Genomic DNA, 22,782 nt, shown 5'->3' with positions numbered 1-22,782 from the left:
TCCAGCCTCCCTTGCAGCTAGGACATAGACATTTCAACTGTTCCTACACCAAACTGAGTTTGGAGCCAGTACAGGAAAAAGGAGCCTCTCATAGACTCTTCTGGCAGAAGGGGAGTCAGCATTTCCAGTGTCCAGAGACAGTGTGACAGAGGCTGATGGTACTGTCTAATGCCATGTGTTGGCAGTGTTGGTGGTACTAGCTACAAAGGGAGGGCCCACTCCTGAAATGTGATTTGGGAATTGTTTTTGTCATATAGTCTCTAAGCTTGGCTATCTTGTCTTTCTGGAGATTCTGTGAGCTACCTGTTTATTATCTCTAATAAATTATGTTTCTGCTTAATTAAGGTTGGTTTCTGTTGTTTAACCAAGAACCTTGATGGATACAACTTTTGTTTCAATAACTGCTTATATACTGATGATTCCCAAACTTAGATCTTCAGCTTCTATTCCTCACTTGAAATTCCATGTGGACCTCTCCATCTGTATATTCTAAAAATGACCTTGAGGGTGGGGGGAGGGCAAAATGGGTAAAGGGAGTCAAATATATGGTAACAAAAGGAAACTAGACCAGGTAGGGAACACACAACAGAGTATACTGATGTCGAATTATAATTTTGTACACCTGAAAATTATATAATGTTATTAACCAATTAATAAATTGGTACCCCAATAAATTTAATTTAGAAATAAATTAAATTTAACAAATAAAAATGACTTTAAGACAAACATTTGCATAACCAAATGTAATGATTGAATGATCTCAAATCTGAAACTATATTTTCTGTTCAGTGGAATTATCAGATGCCCAAATGCCCCTCAGTATAGCATGGGTTAGGTGTGGGATGGGTATTGATATAGGGGCCAAATACCCTACCAATTTCCCAAACTAGGGGAAACAAAATTGTGTCTATTGAAAATATTAAATCAATAATATATGAAATCAACATCAATTATCAAATTTAAGCCTTTCAGTTCTAGTTGTTCCATAATAGCGTAAGAGTCACAAATATTTTTTATCAAAATATAAGATAAAAGCCCATCATTACAACACCCAGTTAATCGATAATGTCATCCAAATATTTTCATCACATGGCACCCAACTTAGAAATCTAAGTCATTCTGGACTCCAACCAATCCCATCTCTAAAATCTTAAAACCTTCCAAGTGTACCCCTTTGTCCTTTCTCCGTTTCTGTTGCTATGGTTTAATCGTCTCTCATCTGTACTCTGCAATTGCCACTTTATGGGGGATTCTATTTTTGCTTCCTCCCTACCCCCTCAGTCTGGACCAGGCTGGGAGCCAAGTTATACCAGCCTTCACTATTGCTCTCTTCTCTTACTTCCCCTTCCAGGATCTATATCTAGTCCTAGGATAGGGAAGGAGTACATTATATAACTTGTTTTATAAGATCATGTAGTTTCCAAATATTTGTTTCAAGCCTGAACCAGCACTCTTGAAGAACTTGGCATCTTCGTTCTCTGATTGCCCTATAATGAAATTTCCCCAAATAATAGTGATCCCATGTGTAGGTGCCAAGGTTGGGAGAGAGAAGGGACAGGCACAGGGCACCTATCATGTAATAGTTAAATATGTTATCTCTCTACATACCGGATGCTCTCCAGAATCTCTCATCTGCAGAAATTATATGTGTGAAAGAAGCCCAAGAAAGCAGCCAACAGATTGTTGAGTTGTAAGCCAGGAAATCACCAAATGGAAGCATGTATGACATGGACTAGTCAATGGGACCGTTCACCTTACAGTACATAGTGGCCAGTGAGCCTTTGATCTCTTAAGAGCAGTGGCATCTGTGGGAAAAGGTTTGAGAGGCCATTTGGAGTAGTGTGAAGAGCACTGTTTATAGATTCATAAAAGGAGCTAACATTTTGGGGGTACCAACTGTTGGGTACCCCATGAATATTTTCACATTTCTGCGCCATCTGGGCCTTCTGAACAGAGCACCGGCAGTCTTGGTTAAAGAATAATTTAGCGGTAAATGTGCTTAGGAAATTAGAGATAGAATATTGCTCTAGAGAGATTTAGAGACTTATTTCTCTGGAGCCACTTGCTCCTCTCTACTAGAGACATTTGCTTATGCTACGGAGTAAAGATAATCTATCTATCTAGTCTATCATCATCTATCTATACATATCTTGATAGGGGAATGGGCAGATATGCCAGCAGCCTTATATAAACTCCAACTCTCATAATTTGTGGGTTCTTCCCTGTGATGCAATCCTGTTGCACAAACATTGTTGCAGCAGGCTTTTACCATGTCGCCCTGTAAGGATTGGGGCTTGAGGAACCAGTGCTAACTATGATGCTCTGTAAGTAATAATGGTCTGTTCTCTAATCCAGAGATCTCATATTTCCTGTCAGAATATGAATAAATATATATGCTGTGTATACATATACACTCACACATGCATACATACATACATATACAGACCATGTTGCAAACCTAGCACTATCTAATTAAACCCTCAAAGAAACTTCAAGTGGAATGAGCTATTATTACCACTTTCCAGATGAAGAAACTGAAGTTTAGTGAAGTAGCTATTTGCCTAAGGTCAGTCTGATGGGTGGCAGAGCTAGGCTTCCAATCCAGCTATTTAAAGCTAAAGTACATGCTCTTTGTGCATTAATATTTCCTACTCTGCTATTGACTTCTGGCACATAGGGCAAGTCACTTGTTTTTTTTATGCCTCAGTTTCCCATATTTAATTCAAAAGGATTATATTAAATGACCACTAAACTGTATTCCAATTCCATTACTTTAAGATTCTATGCTTCCCCTTGTGCCTTATTTCAGCTTCTCCCTATAGGCACCCAATTCCCTTGTCAACTCTTCTATTATGGATCCCTGTCTCAACACACACACCCTTATGTGCAAGTCTCTGTCTAGGTTTCCCACCCCCAGCCCCCTGACCTAGAAGCTCTTCTTACCAACTTCCATTCATCAAGGTCCTACTGATTTGTCAAGGCACATGAGTCATTAAGAGAGTTTGGTGACAGCTCTACGTCAACATCCACTGTCTGCAGTATTCATTTGACCTGTGCAGTATTTGGTCTCTGGTATTTCACCTACCATTTTATTTGTTTCATAGATACTTCAAAACACATCAATATGTAGCCTTTTATCTTCATGGCATCTTGCATTTGAATAGGCACTTAGGCTGACAACAGAAAGTTATAACAGAAGCAAAATGTGTGGTGGTGGTGGTGGTGGTGGTGGTATGTGTATGTTTTAAAGATGATTCAAACAACACATGTCATGAGTGATAACAGAAATATCCTTTTGTGTTTAAACATCAATACTCATAGCCAGTAAGCATGCTTATTCTGTCATTATTTCAACAAGCATGTATTAAGTCCTCCTTTTGGCCATGCATTGTACTTGGTGCTAGGAAAAGAGTCATGAACAAATAAATGTGGTCCTGGCCTTCAAAAAGTTTTCAGTCAATTGAGGAGGTAGGGAGGATAGACATTAACTGAATACTTACTCTTGTAGGCAAGTTTCTAATGTGACTCTAATAGTCCCCACCTCCTGGACCCAGGCCCTTGTGTAATCCCCTCCCTTTGTGTCTGTGCTGAACTTAGGACTCGCTTCTAATACTTCTAATGAATAGAATACAGGAAAAGTGACAGGATATCATGTCTATGATTAGATTACAGAAGACTGTGAGTTCTGTCTTGCTGGCTATCTCTCTAACTGACTGTGTCTCTCTTGTCTCCTTGCTTGCTGCCATCTTGGCAGATTATGGAAAGGCCCACATTGCAATGAGCCAACTGCATAAAGAATTGAGGTCTCAGTTCTATAGTCTGTGTCTTCAAATGAGATGACACCCCCTGCTGACACCTTGATTGCAGCCTTGTATGAGACCTTGAAACAGAGGACCCAGTTAACTGTGTCCATAGAAGCTGACCCATAGAAACTGTGAGATAATAAATGTGTGTTTTGTTAAGCCACTAAATTTTGGGGAGATTTGTGACATACACAAATGAATATGTAACTACAGATGATGATAACTGCTATGAAATAAAAGAATGGAATGAGAGATTATAACAGTAACAGGATTTAATCTAATTTAAATTTAGATTTAGATTTCATCCATTAAATGGAATTGAATTTTATCAAGCGCATGTAGTTAAATGATCCTTTTCAGTGATGTTGAAGAAAACATTGGCAATAATAATTTGTACTTGAGTATATTCTTATATGAAGAGTTCTCACTAAGTTCAACTACTAAACTTAAAAAAAATAGTACTGTGTTACTAACATATTATTTAGAACTTGATGTAGATTGCTAAAGGGCAGATGGGAGCATGGTTGTCAGCAATGGTAGGCTCTCATCACTTCTTTCCTCCATCTCATTTCCTCTCTTCTTTGTTTTTCTACCACCTCCCCTCCACCCATCCTCTAGTACACACTCACTCTTGGGCCCTTAAATTCCTATAATCTTCCTGCTGTTTTTATTATGGCCAGAATTGCATTTTTGCAGAGATTACTAAAATGATTGGGTGATTAAAATGGAGGGATTTTCTCAATTTTTCAGAATAAAATAAGCTGGGGTCCTAGACACTAGCTAGACCATGAGGAAGTCAGCTGGTCCTACAGTGTGGTCACAGACCAGGGGACTGAGGATGGAGGTGGCCATTACGGGACTCGGTGGGGGCTCGTGGGATCAATCTGCAGCAGTATCTGGTATATTTGATTCCTGTGACTGCTATCAAACCATAAACTGGGTGACTTAAAATCACAGAAATTTAGTCTCCAACAGTTCTGTAGTCCAGAAGTCCAAAATCAACTTGTCCTCTTCCCCGAAGCTCTAGGAGAGAATGCGTACCTTGCCTCTTCCATCTTCTGGTGGCAGCAGGCATTCCTTGGCTTACGGCTGCAGCACCCTACGGTCACATTGCCTCCTTCTCTTTGTGTGTCTATCTCCCCTGTGTTCTTTAGCCTAATCTCCCTTTCTCTTATAAGAATACATGTGGGCCGGCCGAATGGCGTGATGGTTAAGAACTGGCTTGGGACGCCAGAGGACCCCGGTTCGGATCCCACATATGAGGGCCAGTGACACTGCCCTCTACAGCTAAGATGCTGAACAACAGCTCAACCTGGAGCTGGGCTGCCGTGAGTTGCCGGCGACGGCGTAGGCTGCAGCCCCTGTGGCAGTGGGTTGCCATGGGCTATCGTATGTAGTCAGCAGCCAGCGTGAGCAGCCAGCGTGAGCAGCCAGCAGCCGCTGTGAGTGGCCGTCCAGAGGCCAGTGATTGATGTCCCTCGCCCAGGAAGAGCGCAATGATGGTGCCAACTTGGGCCAGTGAAGCAACGTCCTCCACCACTAGACTGAAGAACAAAACAACAGCAACTTGTCTGTTCCCCTTCCCCCAATTCCCCAGCACTGTTCCCATCCGCCAATTCCCCAATAAAAAAAAATCTTTAAAAAAAAAAAAAGAATACATGTGATTGCACTTAGGGCCCACTTAGATAATCCAGGATACACTCTTCCTCTCAAAATCCTTGACTTAAAGTCACATCTGCAAAGACTCTTTTTCCAAATAAGATAACTTTCACAGGTTCCAGGGATTAGGATGTATCTTTTGAGGGACCATCATGCAGCCCACTATATCTACTTTTAATTTTTTTTTTCTCATGAGCTTTGTAATTTCTGTCATCCTGAACTTTTCAGTCAAGTGTGGTCATACCTAGTCTTATTTTGGCAGAGAGAGAGACTCGTTCACCTGAGATGAAGTTGTTAGCAGCAGTCCAGCTGAATGTTAGAGTTAGTGAGAGGAGGCCAGTTGAGATGACCAACCAAAAGCAGTTCAGACATGTGGAACATGTTAGCATTTCCCAGGGATTTCTCAGAAACACTCATATCAACTCAATAAGCAAACTGGACTTCCTGATATTACCCAGGACGGGGTGCACAAATTTTTGTTATTTGGGCATTTAAAGGAAGCATAGATAACCCCTGACTTTGGGAACTTCTAGGTTGCATGTGTTTCCATAGTGTCTTGATTTTATAACAAACAAGAATAAGCATCACTTTTAAGGGCTTGTTTTGATTGAAATACTCAATTCAATGAAAATACTCAGTTATGTTTTGAATGGTTTTCTCTTTTTGTATTCTCTGCTATCCGTCCTATTAAGCTACTTTCTCTCACTGCTGGATCCAAGTGATTTTTCTGCATAGTCAGTACATAGGGCCGATTACCCCATCACAGAAATGGAGCAGAAAAGTACGTGGCTGCAAAACAGCTGACACATCCAGAAAGGGCTTTCTTCAACCACCACTTGGTCTTTTTCCAGGAGTGCATTTTGACATTGGAAAGGGGTTATCCAGGGCAGAGATCACCTGGACCTTGGTCATTCTCCTTACACTATCACAGGGTGTATATGAAGCAACTCTATTTAGGTCATTTAAAACATACACTGGTTGTTATTTTTTTTAACCAAATGTGAGAATCAGAGTTTTGTGAAGCAGTGGCTCTGCTTAGGGCAATGGAGATGCAGAACACTACTCAGACCCATAGAGAACAATGAGCATATTTTTATTTCTGATAGTTCTTTTGAAGTTCTTATCTACTAATGCCATCACCTGTCATTTCTGGGTCTGTTCCTATCTACAAATTTTTCTCTGGCTTATGGGTCATATTTTCCTGTGTCATTGAATGTCTAGTTATTTTTGTTGGATGTTGGACTTATATTTCACATGACTGAGTGCTAATATTGTTTTATTCCTGGCAGGAAGTTATTTGCAGATTAGCTTAATCTTTTCCAGGTTTGCTTTGAAGGTTTTCTTAGGACATGTCTAGTGTAGCCTTAATGTAGGTCAAGTTTAGCCCTTCTATTAAGGTTTGACCTATCTGGAGTCTCTACTAAACTCTCCACATATTCAGCAAGGTCTTTCCACTCTGGCTGGTGGGAACCTGATTCAGTCTCAATCCTGTATATTTGGCTTATAGTTACCCAGTAATTATTCTTTCTCAGTTCTTTACTTTAGGGGAGTTTTACCCCTTGTATGTACAGATTGATAGTCAAAGTTTCAAAAGGACCTCTATGTAGATTTCTGGATCTGTTTCTCTGCAAAGCTCCCTCCTCTCCACTACTTATTATCCCTGTCTCCTCAACTCAGCAAGACCACTCAGTTCTGTTTGGGTTCCCCCTTCCTGAGCCACTGCCAAGAAATTACTTCCAGGAGTGAAGTCAGGGCAACTGTAGGGTTTATGTTGTTTTAGTCCCTTCTCTTGGATGTCATAGTGCTGCATTGCCTATTATCCAATGTCTGAAGACAATTGTTCATTTTTGTTCAAATTATCTAATTTTTTTATGTTATGGGGGATGAGAAGTAGTGCAGATCTGTAGTAGTTATTCTTTAAAGGGTCACAGTCATACATGCAATCTCCCTCATCAGGAATTATATTTTAGCTGAGAACAAATGGACCAAGATCCATAGTCCACACTGAATTGGACTTAGGTTCTCTAACCAGGTACTATCAGCAGTTGAGCTTGGAGTAAGTTTGGCAATGTTTATCTTCACAGTCAACTGCATTGCACTTCTAAATCCTTTTATTCTCAGGTCCTTGCAGTCTCTATCCTTTTCTTCTATCAGATCTTTTTCTCAGAAAGTCTAAAGCATTTTAATGGTGATCAAACCTTAACTGAAGGAAAAAAAGCTCCAGTGCTGATAATTTCAGCAGATGGTGGAGAATTTGAGGCTGGCGGGAGAGTCATCTGCTGGGATCCTTCCACACAGTTGCCTATTTGTAGACCCAGAGATGGGCCTGATTTCAAGCAAATTAATTCCTTATTTCTCTTCTCAAATAAAAATACACCTTTATTTGAGTTGAGATCTGCTTTAGCTAAGGGCTTTACCCTTCTCAGTAAGAGTTCAATTACTTGAATTTCACAACCATCTGTTGAATTACACAAATCTTATGACCCACCTTCACCCAGAGGGTGTGCCATCCAAGTTTTTGGATGCCATGCATAAAGTTTCAAAGTGAACCGGACTCTGTGTGTGTGTGTGTGTGTGTGTGTGTGTGTGTGTGTGTGTGTATGTGTGTGGTGGAGGAACTTCCGCTGGGCTAATGTTCTGTCTTTGCCAGGACTTCACAGAAGCAGCTCTGCAAATGTCATGCCAGTGTCCATGTGTAGAACGATTCAGGCCACTTGTACAATTTAATATTGCATTATTTGAACAAATAGCCCCTCAGAATTGCTGCATTTAACTTACTGATTGAGTCAGACTATGGATTTAAATAAAATCTTTCTCCATATGGAGCTAAGGCTTAAATTAGGCAGTTTGTGTCCTTAAAGAAAGTTATTATACCTTCAGCAACACATGGCCAGATAATAATCTAGTCCAAATAAGCCTGCTGTGAGCCATGTATGTGCTCATTGAAATCTTATCCCTTCTTCAAGACCCAGCTCAAATACCAGTTCCTACAAGAAGTTGTGATGATTAGTTTTACGTGTCAACTTGGCAAGGCTATAGTTCTGAGTTACATAATCAAATACTAATCTAAATGTCCCTTTGAAGCTGTTCTGTTGATTAATTTTGCGATGAACATCAATGATCAATTAACTTGAAGTAAAGATAATGTGGGTAGGCCTCATCTAATCAGCAGAAGGCCTTAAGAGTAAAACCAGGTTTACCAGAGAAAAAATTCTGCCTCAGTCCTGCAGCATTAAGTCCTGCCTGAGTTACCAGCTTGCCAGCCTGCCCTATATATATTTTAGGCTTGTTAGCCCCCACATTGCATGAGCCAATTCCTTAAAAGACATCTCTGACTATGTATATTTATAATATATGTGTGTGTATGTAAATACACACACACACGCACACACACACGCGCACACACACACACATTTATATATGATTATATTTAATATGTTCTGTTTCTCTGGAGAACCCTGACTGTGACAAGACGCTTTCTCTGCCATATCTAGCCCCAAGTGATTTCTCCTTCCTCTGACTTAGCGCGCATTATATACCACCTTTATTTTCAGGATCTCATGTCTTCCATCCTCAGATATATTAGTGGTATGTATTTATAACATATCCAGGACAGACTAAGTGGCTATAGTTAAAAACTTAAAAGTACAATGGCTTTAAAAAAATAATTATTGTCTCTCAACATTCAGAAGGGTGAGCAGTCCAGGTTGACAGGGCAGATCTGCTCCACATAGTCAGAAAGCAACCCAGGATCCATATTATCATTCTGTTGCCTCCACACATGTTGCCCTTATCTGATGATGGTCGCAAGTATATCTCTTGGTATTTAAGGGAGATTTCCCAAGCCCTGTAAGTCTAAGTCCACTGGGCTACTGCAAGTTACCCACACTCCATCTTTCAGCCTACTTGGCAAGACATTTGGCAAGTATACTTGAGAAGTACTTGATGTTGCTTCACCTCCTCCTTACCAACAATACTACAATTGTAATAATTTAGCTTTCCACTGTAGAATTTGCCAACCCCACTTCTTTGCACCTCTTAATACATGAGAACTGTGCAAAGGCACCTGTTTCTTTCTCTCACCCTCCAGCACTATGGAGACTCTGGCAGCTGGTGAGTTGCTAAGAAAACTGTTTGATGGTTACCAAAGAAGGACCTCCAGGAAGCCCTCAGACTACCTAAGGATCAGCATAAGAAGTAAAAGCATCAAATCAGGATCCTTCTCACTTCACTTGCCTTCCTTCTATTTTTTATTTACAGCTGTATCAGTTATACTTAGACCCTTTCCCCTGCATTCCACTTATCTCCCCAAAAGCCAAGTAAGATGAATATACAGGTCATACAAAACAAGGAAAGTAGCCGTGGCAAACTCCAGGACTGAATTCACTGGGAAGGGTAGGTCCTGAAGGCGTGATGGGGAAACCATCTCCCTTTGTAAAATGCTTTCCAATGATATAAAGCCATTCACTAAGGCAGAGGTTCTCAAAGTGTGGCCCCTGGACCAGCAACATAAGCGTCGCTGGGGAATTTGTTAGAAATGCAAATTCTTGGGCCCCAGCACAGACCTACTGAATCATACATAAAGTTGGGGAATGGGATCCAGCAATATGTGTTTTAATAAGCCTTCCAGGTGACTGACTCAAGCTAAAGTTTGAGAACGACTGTGCTGAACAAATCCAGGGAAACTCTATTACTATTCAACCTTGAGCAAAAGAAGTAACATCCAAACTGGATACCCCAATACCTCATTCCAGACCCAGAGAGGAAGCCACGGCCCTTGCTGGTGTGCTGGCTTTACATATCAATGTCTCAGGGAGTCTCTCTGGATCACACCTACCAGTTTCCTTCTCTTACTGCCCCTGCTTCTCATTTCTGACCCCTACACAGCTTCAGCCTTGGTTTGGGCCTCCCTAGCCAATATCTGGTCTGTCTCTGGTTTCTGAACCAACCTGTCCCCTGGGTCCTGTCTCTGTTTTCCTTTTGCTCCAAGACCTGAAGCTATTGGTCAGCTCTGCTCCACTCTTTCTGGGAAAGGGGGTCAGAATGTCAGATTAACTTTTTCCTTTTTTTAAAAAAAATATATGTAGTTACTAGGCTGGATAATCAGGGGAATTATTTTGATGAATAGTGATATTTAAGAAGGACAGTTATTTCTGTGGAAAACAGTTTGGCAGCTCCTCAGAAATTTAAAGGGCTATCATATGACCCAGCAATTTTATTTCTAGGTATATATCTGAGAGAATTGCAAACATATTCTCATGAAAACTTGTACACAAATGTTCATAACAGTACTATTCATGATAGCCAAAAGATAGAAAAAACCCTAAATGTCAGTCAACTGATGAATGAATATACAAAATGTGGCTTGTACATACAGTGGAATATTATGCAGACACTAAAAGGAATAAAATACTATTACATGTAACAATAGGGATGAACCTTGAAAATATTATGCTAAGTGAATGGAGCCAGACACAAAAGATCACCGATTGTATGATTCCATTTATATGAAATGTCCAGAATAAACAATCTGTAGATACAGAAAGATTAGTGGTTACTAAGGATGGGGGAAGGGAGAATAGGGACTAAATGCTAATAGGTATGGAATTACTTTTGGGGGGGTGATCGAAGTATTCTAGGGTTAGATAGTGGTGATTGTTGCCCAACCTGGTGAATATAGTGAAGTGTATACTTTAAAATGATGAATTTTATGTTATATGACGTATATCTCAATTAAAAAAAACTATAAAACAACAACAAAAAATGTTAAGTGTTGTAGTTGTGTCCTAATTGCCTAACAGCAATACATGTAAAAATGACTTGGGAGTTTTCGTTGGCTATAGCCAAAATGAGACAACTTTGCAATCTGACTGCTGAGAAAACTACTGTGATTTTTTATGGCAACCATAGAAAACCAGTGTTCCAATTAAGGGGGAAACTAGTCATGCTTTCTGCTGTGTTCATTAGAGCAATCTATTTTTAGGGTCTTGGGTTCAATTCTGGGCATTTAAGAATACTGACAAAATCCAACAATAAAAAGGAACATACCTCTTAATGCAACAAAATGAAGGAATCTCAAAAGCATTATGCTAATGAAAGAAGGCAGACACAAAAGGCTGCATGTTGCTTGATCCCATGTTTGTGACATACTGGAACAGAGAAAACTATAGAAACAGAAACAATATGGTTGAAGGTTGTCAGGGGACAGGGTTGACTGAAAAGGGACATAACATTTTGGCATGATATAAATACTTTGATAGTGGTGCAGGTTACACGACTGTACATTTGTCAAACTCATTGAACTATACACTTTAAAAGGGTGAATTTCACTGTATGTAAATTACACTTCAATAAGAAAAGAAGAAGAATGACAAATTGAATTTTAGGGTGACCAACTGGTCTGGGTTTGACCCAGTAATTTCTCAGTTTTGCCACTGAAATTTCCATATCCTGGGAAAACCCTCAGCCCCAGATATTTGGGATTAGCGTGGCCTAGAGAGTGAGGGACTTGAAATTGTATCTAATAAAAAAACGAGGAGGGAAAGACTAAAGGACTGTCACATGCATGAAGAGTTGACCCACAGGGAAGCTCTATAACCAGTGGCTAAAATTTACAGCGAGGCACGTTGTGGCTCAAAACTGAAGAACATTCCTGCCATGATGGGATGGCTGCCTTGGCCAGCAGCTGGTCCATTTTCCTGAAAATATTCAAGCAGCTGCCCAGAGGTCACCTGTAGGAAGGTTTTAAAAGGAATCCACTCATCATCAAAAACCTAGGCTACATCAGTTGTTCTCAAATGGTCCCTGCAGACCAGTGTCAGGCTGGTGGCTCCAAAATAGTCAAGGACGTTGTAAGAAATACAGATTCTTGGGTCTCATTCCTGAAATCCTGATAGGGCCCAACAACCAAAACTTCTTTTTCTTTTTTAATTAAACTTCTAATTTTGAGATAATCATAGATTTACATGCAGTTATAAAAAATAATAAAGAGATTTGTACCCTTTACCCAGTTTCTCCCAGTGGTAACATCTTGCAAATTATAGTATAAGATCAAAATCAGGATATTGACATTGATGCAGTCAACATGTCAAACTTCTCCATCACCACAAGGATCCTCATGGTGCCACATCCATTTCCCCCACCTCTCACTCACTCCTTAACCTCTAGAAACCACTAATCTGTTCTCCACAGTTGTAATTTTATCATTTCAAGAATATTATATAAATGGAATCATACACTGTGTAACTTTTTGGGGTTGTTGTTTTTCTACTCCACATAATTTTCTGGAGATTCATACAGGTTGTTTTTTGGGGTTTTTTAAAGATTTTTATTGGGGAATTGGGGGATGGGAACAGTGCTGGGGAATTGGGGGAAGGGGAACAGACAAGTTGCTGTCGTTTTGTCCATCAGTCTAGTTGTGGAGGACGTTGCTTCACTGGCCCAAGTTGTCACCATCATTGCGCTCTTCCCGGGCGAGGCAGATCAGTCACCGGCTTCTGGACGGCCGCTCACTGCGGCTGCTGGCCACTCACGCTGGCTGCTGGCTACACACAGTAGCCCATGGCAACCCACTGCAGCAGGGGACTGCAGTCTACGCCGTCGCGGGCGACTCACGGCAGCCCAGCTCCAGGTTGAGCTGTTGTTCAGCATCTTAGCTGTAGAGGGCAGTGTCACTGGCCCTCATATGTGGGATCCGAACCGGGGCCCTCTGGCATCCCAAGCCAGCTCTTAATCAACGCGCCACTCGGCCGGCCCCATACAGGTTTTTTTATGTATCACTAGTTTATTCATTTTTATTGCTGAGTTTATTATATGGCATAGATATACCGTGTTTAATTATTCACCTGGTGAAGGACATCTTGGTTTTGTCCAGCTTGGGGCCATTATGAATAAAGCTGCTGTGAACATTCATGGGCAGGTTTCTATGTAGACATTAAGTCTTGATTTCTCTAGGTAACTACCCAGGAGTCCAATTGCTGGGTCATATGGTAATTGCATGTTTCGTTTTTCAAGAAGTTGCCATACTGTTTTCCATAATAGCTGCACCATTTTACATTCCCACCAGCAATGTATAAGTGATCTAGTTTCTCTGCATTCTTGCCATCATTTGGCATTGTCACTATTTTTTATTTAAGCCATTTTTATAGGTATGTAGTAATAACTAACCATGGTTTTAGTTTGTACTTCCCCAATAGCTAGCGATGTTGAACATCTTTTTATGTGCTTACTTGACATCTGTATATCCTCTTTGGTAAAATGTCTGTTCATGTCTTTTGTCCATTTACTAATTGGATTGTTGATTTCTTTGCTGTTGCATTTTAAGAGTTTTTCTTTTCAATATATTCTAGGTACTAGTCCTATGTTAAATATGTGGTTTGCAAATATTTTCTCCTAGTCTATAGCTTGTCTTTTCATCTTCTTAACAAGGTCTTTCATACAACAAAAAATTTTCAATTGTGATAAAAATCCAATTTATCAATTTTACTTTTATGGCTCATGCTTTTGATGTCAAGTCTAAGAACACTTTGCCTAGCTCTAGATACTGAAGATTGCCTCCTACGTTTTTGCTAAGTGTTTTGTATTTCTACGTTTTATATTTAAGCCTGTGATCCATAATGAGTTATTTTTTATATAAGGTGCGAGGGTTAGGTTTAGGTTCATTTTGTTGCCTATGGATGTCTAATAGCTTTAGCACTGTTTGTAGAAAACGTTATCTTTCCTCCATTGAATTTCTTGTGTAACTTTGTTGTTGTTTCTGTTTGGAAGTCATAAAGAAATCTGTCAGCAGCTGTGTTCACTATCAAAATTTGGAGTGTAATATCAATATGTATATGTTGGGGAGGAAATTTCTCCTCTGTTCTCTGAGGTTCTCTGGCTGGTCTGTAAAATAAACTGACAGCAGACAGATTAACAGGAGAAAAGGCATACAAATTTGATGTTACAAGTTTTCTGTAACACTAGGGGCTTCACAGACAGAAGAGAAAACCCCAAAAGAAATAGCTAGAGTTGGAGACTTTTATATCATTTAGGCAAAGGAGGATACATTTAAAGAGGAGGGACAAGACAAAGGAAAGGAACTTGAAGCTTCTTGGAGTGGCAAATTGTAGGAAGGCAATTATGTGGGGGAAACTAATGGTAGATAAAGGCTAATTGTGTAGACTCTTTCTTGGTTCCATCTTGTCTTTGGTGATAAGGTTGTTATTCCCTTCCTGGTACAGGAAGTGGGTGGGGGACACCTTTGCAATGGGAATTTATTATCTATTTTCAGGTAGATAGGGGAACAGCAGAGAGTTCACTCTGTGTCTGTCTGCTTTTGTTCAGTTGCCTTCAGCTCAAAATAATCTTTCCGCCAGAGTAGTGTACAAGGTATGATAATTAAGTTCGCGAACTTGTTGCAATGATGTTGCTAACCTTTTTTTATCAGAGGGATTGTTTATTATGAATTGGTACTAACTGGATAAACAGTTAACCAAGTTTACTATTTGGAAGTGCTGAAAAGGCTGCGTGAAAAAGTTAAACGACCTGAACTTTTCACCAACAGTTCATGGCTCTTGCTTCACGACAATGCACCAGCTCACATTGCACTGACTGTGAGGGAGTTTTCAGCCAGTAAACAAACAACTGTATTGGTACACCATCCCTACTCACCTGATCTGGCCCCCAATGACTTCTTTCTTTACCCGAAGATAAAGGAAATATTGAAAGGAAGACATTTTGATGACATTAAGGACATCAAGGGTAATAGCAGGACAGCTCTGATGGCCATTCCAGAAAAAGAGTTCCAACAATTGTTTGAAGGGTGTCTGTACTTGTGCCTTCGAGGCGGTCTGACATTTCAAAAGTATGTTATCCTAGGTGCCTAAGAACAATAGACAGGGCTCACTTAAGGTAAGGAAGCTATTGGCCTGGGATGTGACTACCCGCCATGACTTGCCCAGTTAGAAATTTGTGATCAGACCATCTTATGTGGTTACTTTAGGTCACTGAGCTTGTCAGGCCTGTCATGTGTCCCCCCTGAGCTTGTCAGATTTATTACATAGCCCCTTTTGTGTTCACACTATAAAACACTGCAGTTATGATTTTCAGTATTTTTTTTTAAGATTTTTATTGGGGAATTGGGGGGTGGGGAACAGCATTGGGGAATCAGGAAGGGGAACAGACAAGTTGCTGTCATTTTGTTCTTCAGTTTAGTTGTGGAGGGGGTTGCTTCACTGGCCCAAGTTGGCACCATCATTGCACTCTTCCCAGGCGAGGCAGATCAGTCGCTGGCTTCTGGATGGCCACTCACTGTGGCTGCTGGCTGCTTTTGCTGGCTGCTGGCTACATAGGGTAGCCCATGGCAACCCACTGCCACAGGGGCTGCAGCCTACGCCGTCGCCGGCAACTCACGGCAGCCCAGCTCCAGGTTGGGCTGTTGTTCAGCATCTTAGCTGTGGAGGCTAGTGTCACTGGCCCTCATATGTGGGATCCGAACCGGGGCCCTCTGGCATCCCAAGCCAGTTCTTAACCATCGTGCCACTCGGCTGGCCCGATTTTCAGTATTTTTAAAGTACAGAAAGTTTTCTTTGTGGTGTCTAATGCAGTCATTAACTATTGGGTTGTTGGAAAAGTCATGACGTATTTTTTCTGTTTTTCGTTGCAAAAATGCGTCATGACTTTTCCAACAATCCAATAGAATGTAAAAATTGTCCGTTACATGCTCCTTGACTATCATGACTATATTATCAGATATCATGAGTACCATGACTCTAGATCATGACAATCTTAAGGAAAGTTAAGTACATATGTATAAGCTTTGTGTTCTGAATGAAAGGTTGTCTGCTAGAATTTATGTTTTTGGGAAACTGAGAAAAAAATTTCAGTATTTGAGATAAAGTCCTAGAAATCAAAATGAGCTAATCAAGATCAAAGCAGGAAAATTATCCTCTTATGGAGATAGTCAACAAACGTCATTTAATGAATTCCTGGAGTTTTCGTGTGACCCTCTTGCATGGTGCTTATTTTTAAATCAACAATAATTATTAAAAGCCCATTTTAGCACAAAGCATAGTGCTAGGCTGTTAGAGAATTTAAGATGTAGCTACTGCCCTCAGGTGCTTATAATCAAGTGATATAGGACATAGACCCATAGAAAAGTAAATAATAGGAGGTAGGGTTCAAAAGGAAGGTAATGCTGCAAGGCGACATATGATTAGTGGCCAAATGAGTTAATTATACTGAAAATCTCTATGGGAGTTTTGACGAGGAAGAATCACTTCAAATGAGAGCTTTATAGACAGTGAAAGAGCTTTATAGACAATTGAAACAAGTCTTGAAGGGGAAAAGGGACGTGGATAAATGGAGATGACGGAAGATGGGCATTTGAAGCCTTGAAATTCCTTCTGTTAGTCTTTTGAAAGGAAGCCGTTTGGGTAATTTTTGTGGATGATCTGAGCTACCCATGACCCAGCATACTCATATCAGCTGAAAACTCTTCTCTGCCCTTCATTCTTTTTTCTTGTTTCCTAAATGGTCAGCAGACTGACATGGGCTGGGGGAAGGGAACAGTGGTCAAGAAATGAAAAAGAGGATCAGAGAATAAAGAAAATCCTCCTAGGAAACCTAATAGTGATTGTGTTTAATTTTACATCTCAACATGGATCATGTTGAAACAGACACTCCTCACAACATACAATTTACAGCCAATTTAAAACCTAATGATTATCCCTCTTCTACAGAGAATAACACATTTTAAAAAGAGCCGTAGTGCCTTCTGCTTGGAAAAATGGTCCCAGGGTATGCAGAATTATGTCACTAGAGCCAAAGGGTATGAAAGAGAAATTGCTCCAGCATGCCTGGTGATCAGTGTCTAAGTGATGAAGACAGGAGATAATCACTTATCATTTGACAATTGCAGTAAATATATTCCAAAGGAATAAAAAGCAGGCGTGCCATCTGGGTAATTAAATTCTTAATAATAAATTAGCGATTACAATTGCGTGTACTGAATGTGTTGAAGGTGCACAATGAAGTCCATTTCTACCTAAATTGCTGATTGTACCTCCCTCAAACTATTAAGTTCAAAGATACAGTTTCCCCCCAGGAAATCCAGCCTCCTCCCCGCCTTCTCAGTTCCCCACTCCATGCTGGCTGAGTTTTCATTCCAAGCACTTGCTTGAGCATTCTGGAGAATCTTCTTCTCAACAGGACGTTGGTATCTGAGCAGAGAAGAAAATTGTTCCATTTCCAACTCAAAGGTGGTTGTATTTACATAAGCCCCTCTTTCATGTAAATCTGTCTTAATCCTCAAGGATTTAGTAGTTGAAATGCAAAATGAATTTTTTTTGATAAATGCAAAACACCGTAAGAGAAAACAAACAGTACAGAGGAAGAATTTTAAGAAATCATCTTTTTAAAAATTTTCTCATTGTCTTTCCTAAAAGCTGTGTGGTTTCAAGATATTTGTTTGTATTTTCCCAACAAAAGGTTGAAATAAAATTTATACAAGCACACACACACACACACACACACACACACACACACACACACATACACACACACATCAAATGAAGGACTGAGGTCATAATTTCATATGAAAGTACAGAGTAATCATTTTAATCTTATTTCCCCAACTCTTAAGTTCAAGATCATTCTGAAAATTTTTATTTTGAGTTTGATAGCTGAGTTAAAAGGCACCTAGTCTACATTATCACTCCAACAAATACATTAAACCATGGTTAAATTATTAGCTGAATGGGTTGCAAGAGCATGGCCAATGTAGATTCCTGCCCCCCAGTAAGGTGCAAGAATTTATTTTGTATTGTGAATGGCTTAGCTGAAAATTCTTAAAAATTTCACCCCTGGTGAGGTACTAATTGGCCCAAGTTCTGCACCAGAGGACCTGCTAGCAGAACAGAGACTAAGCAAGAGCTTCTGGTTAGCATCTATTTCTAAACTTATTTATTTTTTTATTTAATCGAGCCCATTTTTTTCTTGGATATGTTGGAGAATGTATAAATTGAAATTTTATTTGTTTTCACAGTCTTGCTAATATCCTTATTTGCATGTATTTTTTCTTTATAATAATTTTTTCCTCTATGCATAGGATGCTGTGTTTAAGTGCTGTGAACAAAAAAAAGGGGCTATGTAGTAAACCTGACAAGCTCAGGGGGACACATGGCAGGCCTGACAAGCTCAGTGACCTAAAGTAACCACACAGGATGGTCTGATCACAAATTTCTAACCGGGCAGGTCCTAGTCACATCTCAGGCCTATAGCTTCCTTAGCGAAGGTCAATTTTACCTTAAGCGAGCCCTGTCCATTGTTCTTAGGCATCTATGATAACATACCTTTGAAAAGTCGGAGTAATTTTCTTTCCTAGACCCCCTCGAAGGCACAACCACAGGCACCAGAGCACGAGACCACAGAACCCCTTTTTGTTATCTTGCTCCCCACATACCATCTCTATGTGCAGCAAATGTTAATTACTAACTATCCTGTACCCACCAATGTAAAAGAAGTATGTGTTTCTCCATTTTGCTTTTTATCCAATCACAGAGATTTCCCCGATTTGCTTTCTCCCACCCCCTTAATCTACCACCAGTGGATTTCATGGATTTTCCCTATGTTTTCTCCTTTGAATCTAAATGCATAAAAGGAACTGCAAAATTGCCATTCTCTGGCGCATTCTCTCAATCCGTTGAGTTGTTTTTTTTTTTAAAGATTTTATTGGGGAATTGGGGGAGGGGAACAGCACTGAGGAATCGGGGAAGGGAAACAGACAAGTTGCTGTTGTCTTGTTCCTCAGTCTAGTTGTGGAGGACGTTGCCCCACTGGCCCAAGCTGGCACCACCACTGCGCTCTTCCTGGGCAAGGCAGATCAGTCGCCGGCCTCTGGATGGCCACTCACGCTGGCCGCCGGCCACACACGGCAGCCCATGGCAGCCCACTGCAGCTGGGGACTGCAGCCCACGCCGTCGCCAGCAACCCACGGCAGCCCAGTTCCAGGTCGAGCCACCGCTCAGCATCTCAGCTGCAGAGGGCAGTGTCACTGGCCCTCACATGTGGGACCCGAACCGGGGCCCTCCGGCATCCCAAGCCAGTTCCCAACCAACACACCACTCGGCCAGCCTGTCAATCCGTTGAGATCTTGCCTCTGGGCATGTCCTCAAAAATTTGACTCAAACAAACTCTTATAAAACTTTTCTATAGGTTTGGATGCACTTTCATGGTGGACAGTACTTCTACCGTATTTGCATTATAATACTAGAGGAAGAAAGTGGGGTAATAGGGCATTTTCCACTCAAGATAAGCAAAACTGTTCTCTAATCAATATTAATTCTGGAAACCTCATGTTAAGGTCTACTTCTGGAGAGCTAATCTAAGACAGTAGGACAGAGGTTCTTGGAATTCCCCCCTTAATCAATAGCACATATTGACTATCTTCTTTTAATACATTCTAGAGAAACAGATGATTCCAAGCAGAGAAAATAGCAAAATAAAGGCCTGTTTCCATGAAAGTGAATAGCTGTCCAAGTTGTTTAACGTGGCTGAGTGAAAGGTACATGGGGGACAGGGAATGACAGCTAAAGATGGGGCTGCGAAGAGTTGCTTGGGGCCAGATTATGACAGGCATTGAAGTGATGCTAGGAAGTTAAAAAAGAAAAGAAAAAAAAAACCCCAACAAATAAATCAAGCCCTTACTAACGTGCTTTCTATTTAATCCTCACAAAACACTTATGAAGGAGATACTATTATTATCCCCATTTTGTAGCTAAGGGAATCTTATAAAGGTTGTTTAGGAACACCTACAAAGATGGCTGGGATTTAAACCCAGGTTTGTCTGATTTCCAAGCTCATGAGTTTGTCTATTCTGTAGAAAGTGAGAAGTAGAATATTATCCTTACCCAGCAGCTCTGGTGCACAGTCTGGATTAGATTAGACTGAGGAGAGTGGAAAGGCATAGACTCCAAACTGAGTTCCCATCTCTATTTTACTGGTCCTTTTGGAGAGATGATGAGGGCCTGGACCAGAGCCACAGTGGTGGGGATATGAAGAAACTGGATTCAAAGACGTCTGTTCTGCTTAAAACTTAGCTGTGTTACCCAGGCCATGGTTCCATTCAGCTCTGGGTCACAAGTGTATAATTCCTACCTGAGTTAGAGGGCAAGGGGCAAAAATTCATTCATTCAGTAAATGTTTGTTCAACACTCACTATATTATAAGGAACTGTGCTGGGTGACACCAGTTAGGGGACATTAATGGGAAAATACCTCAAAGCCTACACAGCCCTGCTGAGTTCGTAACCCTTTTATAAAAGGTTGTAGCATTACCAATCAATATCCAGAAACCAAAACATGGGTATGTTTCTTTTTTTGTTAAGGTGTTTAAAGCCATAAAGATCATAAAGACCACGGGTTCTTATTCTAATTTCAAAGGGACAACTAAGAACCTATTTCTGTTGCTTTTTGGTTTTCAGAGCTAAATCTTTTTTTTTATATTTAACATTTTTTTATTAATCTTTTAAGAAAAATTTTAAATTAGTTTCAGATGTACAACACAGTGCAATATACTTTTTACCCCTCAAAGTGACAACCCCCTCCCCCAATCCGCCTCCCCACCCCCCCATATCATACATATCTATCAAAATTCCCTTGACTCCACTCCCACACTATACTCCACATCCTGTGACTATATATATATTCAATTATAGTTGACATACAATATTATACAACATCAGCTTCAGGTGTACAGTGCAGTGATCGAACTCAGAGCTAAATCTTAACTTTATATACCAAACAGGTGCCTTCTAGATGACTTGGTACGTGGTCAGCATTCCTTGAGGAATATTGTGTCTGATTTAATCAAGGTGCTGTTTAAAAAAAGGGTGAGGGGAGGGAGTTTAGAAACAAACGAATCAGAGTCAACAGTATTAAAAAAAATCCACTGTGCTTTAAGAATTTATCCCATATATACACTTGAGCATGTGTGAAATAACCTACTTACAAAAATAGTTCAGCATCTTTACAGTGGTAAAAAGTTGTAATGAACCTAAAAGTCCGTAAACAGGTGACAGGCTACATAAAACATGGTTTATCCCTTCAGTGGAATAGTACACAGCAGTTTCAGTGAATGAAGTGGCTCTGTAGGTATCAATATAGCTCCAAGACAGCGGTTCTCAACCTTCCTAATGCTGCGACCCCTTAATACAGTTCCTCATGTTGTGGTGACCCCCAACCATAAAATTATTTTCGTTGCTACTCTATAACTGTAATTTTTGCTACTGTTATGAATCGTAATGTAAATTTTTTTTGTTTTCCGATGGTGTTAGGCGACCCCTGTGAAAGGGTCGTTTGACCCCCAAAGGGGTCGCGACCCACAGGTTGAGAACCGCTGCTCTTTAAAATATATTATCGAGGGAAAAAAGCCAAGTGCAGAACAGTGTATTCGGTATGTTGTAATTTATGTACAGAAAGGGCAAGATTACACACATCCACACCCAATACTAAACATACATTCTTGGGTTATGTACTGACTATTTTTGTACTATAGACTAGGAGACAAAAAGGGGGTTTAAGTGGGTAGAAGTCAGGTGAGGAAAGGAAATTTCACTGTATATCCCTTCACTTTTTAAAAAATATATGTGTGTGTATTTTTTCTTTCTGGAAGGATAAAAACAAAAACTTTTCAAGTGTCTAGCCTCAGAAGGAAGAGGCTTTTGGTTTTCATTTGACACCATCTCATTGATTGATTTTCCATGAATTACTTTATATAACATGATTAATTTGGCATTGGATTATAGGGCTTTTTTCCCGCTTCTTTCTTTTCTTTCTTTTTTTTTTTTAGCTGAGCCATCCTGCTACCTATCGGCAGCTTAGCGGCTGCTCAGCTCGGGCTGGCCTCGAACCGCTGTTGCTCAGAGCTCAAACTCTTGAGCGAGCTCTTAACCAACTGAGCCATTCGGCCGGCCCTCCCGCTTCTTTCTTTATACTTTCTTCTAATTAAGAAAACACGATCCATTTTCTTTCTTTTTTAAAAGCTCTTGTTAGCCATATTTCTATTTAGGAAACACCTCGTATTACCAGGGTGATGATCGGCAGAGGCCAATTCTCTCCTAAGGTTTATTTTATTCAGACTGTACCTTTTCTGCAAAGTTTTGACTCTAGCTTTATTGGTTTAAAATGTAATGTCATTGGGCCGGCTGAGTGGCGCGATGGTTAAGAACTCGCTTGGGACGCCAGAGGTCCCCGGTTCGGATCCCACATATGAGGGCCAGTGACACTGCCCTCTACAGCTAAGATGCTGAACAACAGCTCAACCTGAAGCTGGGTTGCCATGAGTC

The sequence above is a fragment of the Hipposideros armiger genome, unplaced genomic scaffold, assembly GCF_001890085.2.
Source record: "Hipposideros armiger isolate ML-2016 unplaced genomic scaffold, ASM189008v1 scaffold_2, whole genome shotgun sequence".
Classification (NCBI taxonomy): domain Eukaryota; kingdom Metazoa; phylum Chordata; class Mammalia; order Chiroptera; family Hipposideridae; genus Hipposideros; species Hipposideros armiger.
Note: the sequence above shows the minus strand (reverse complement) of the source record.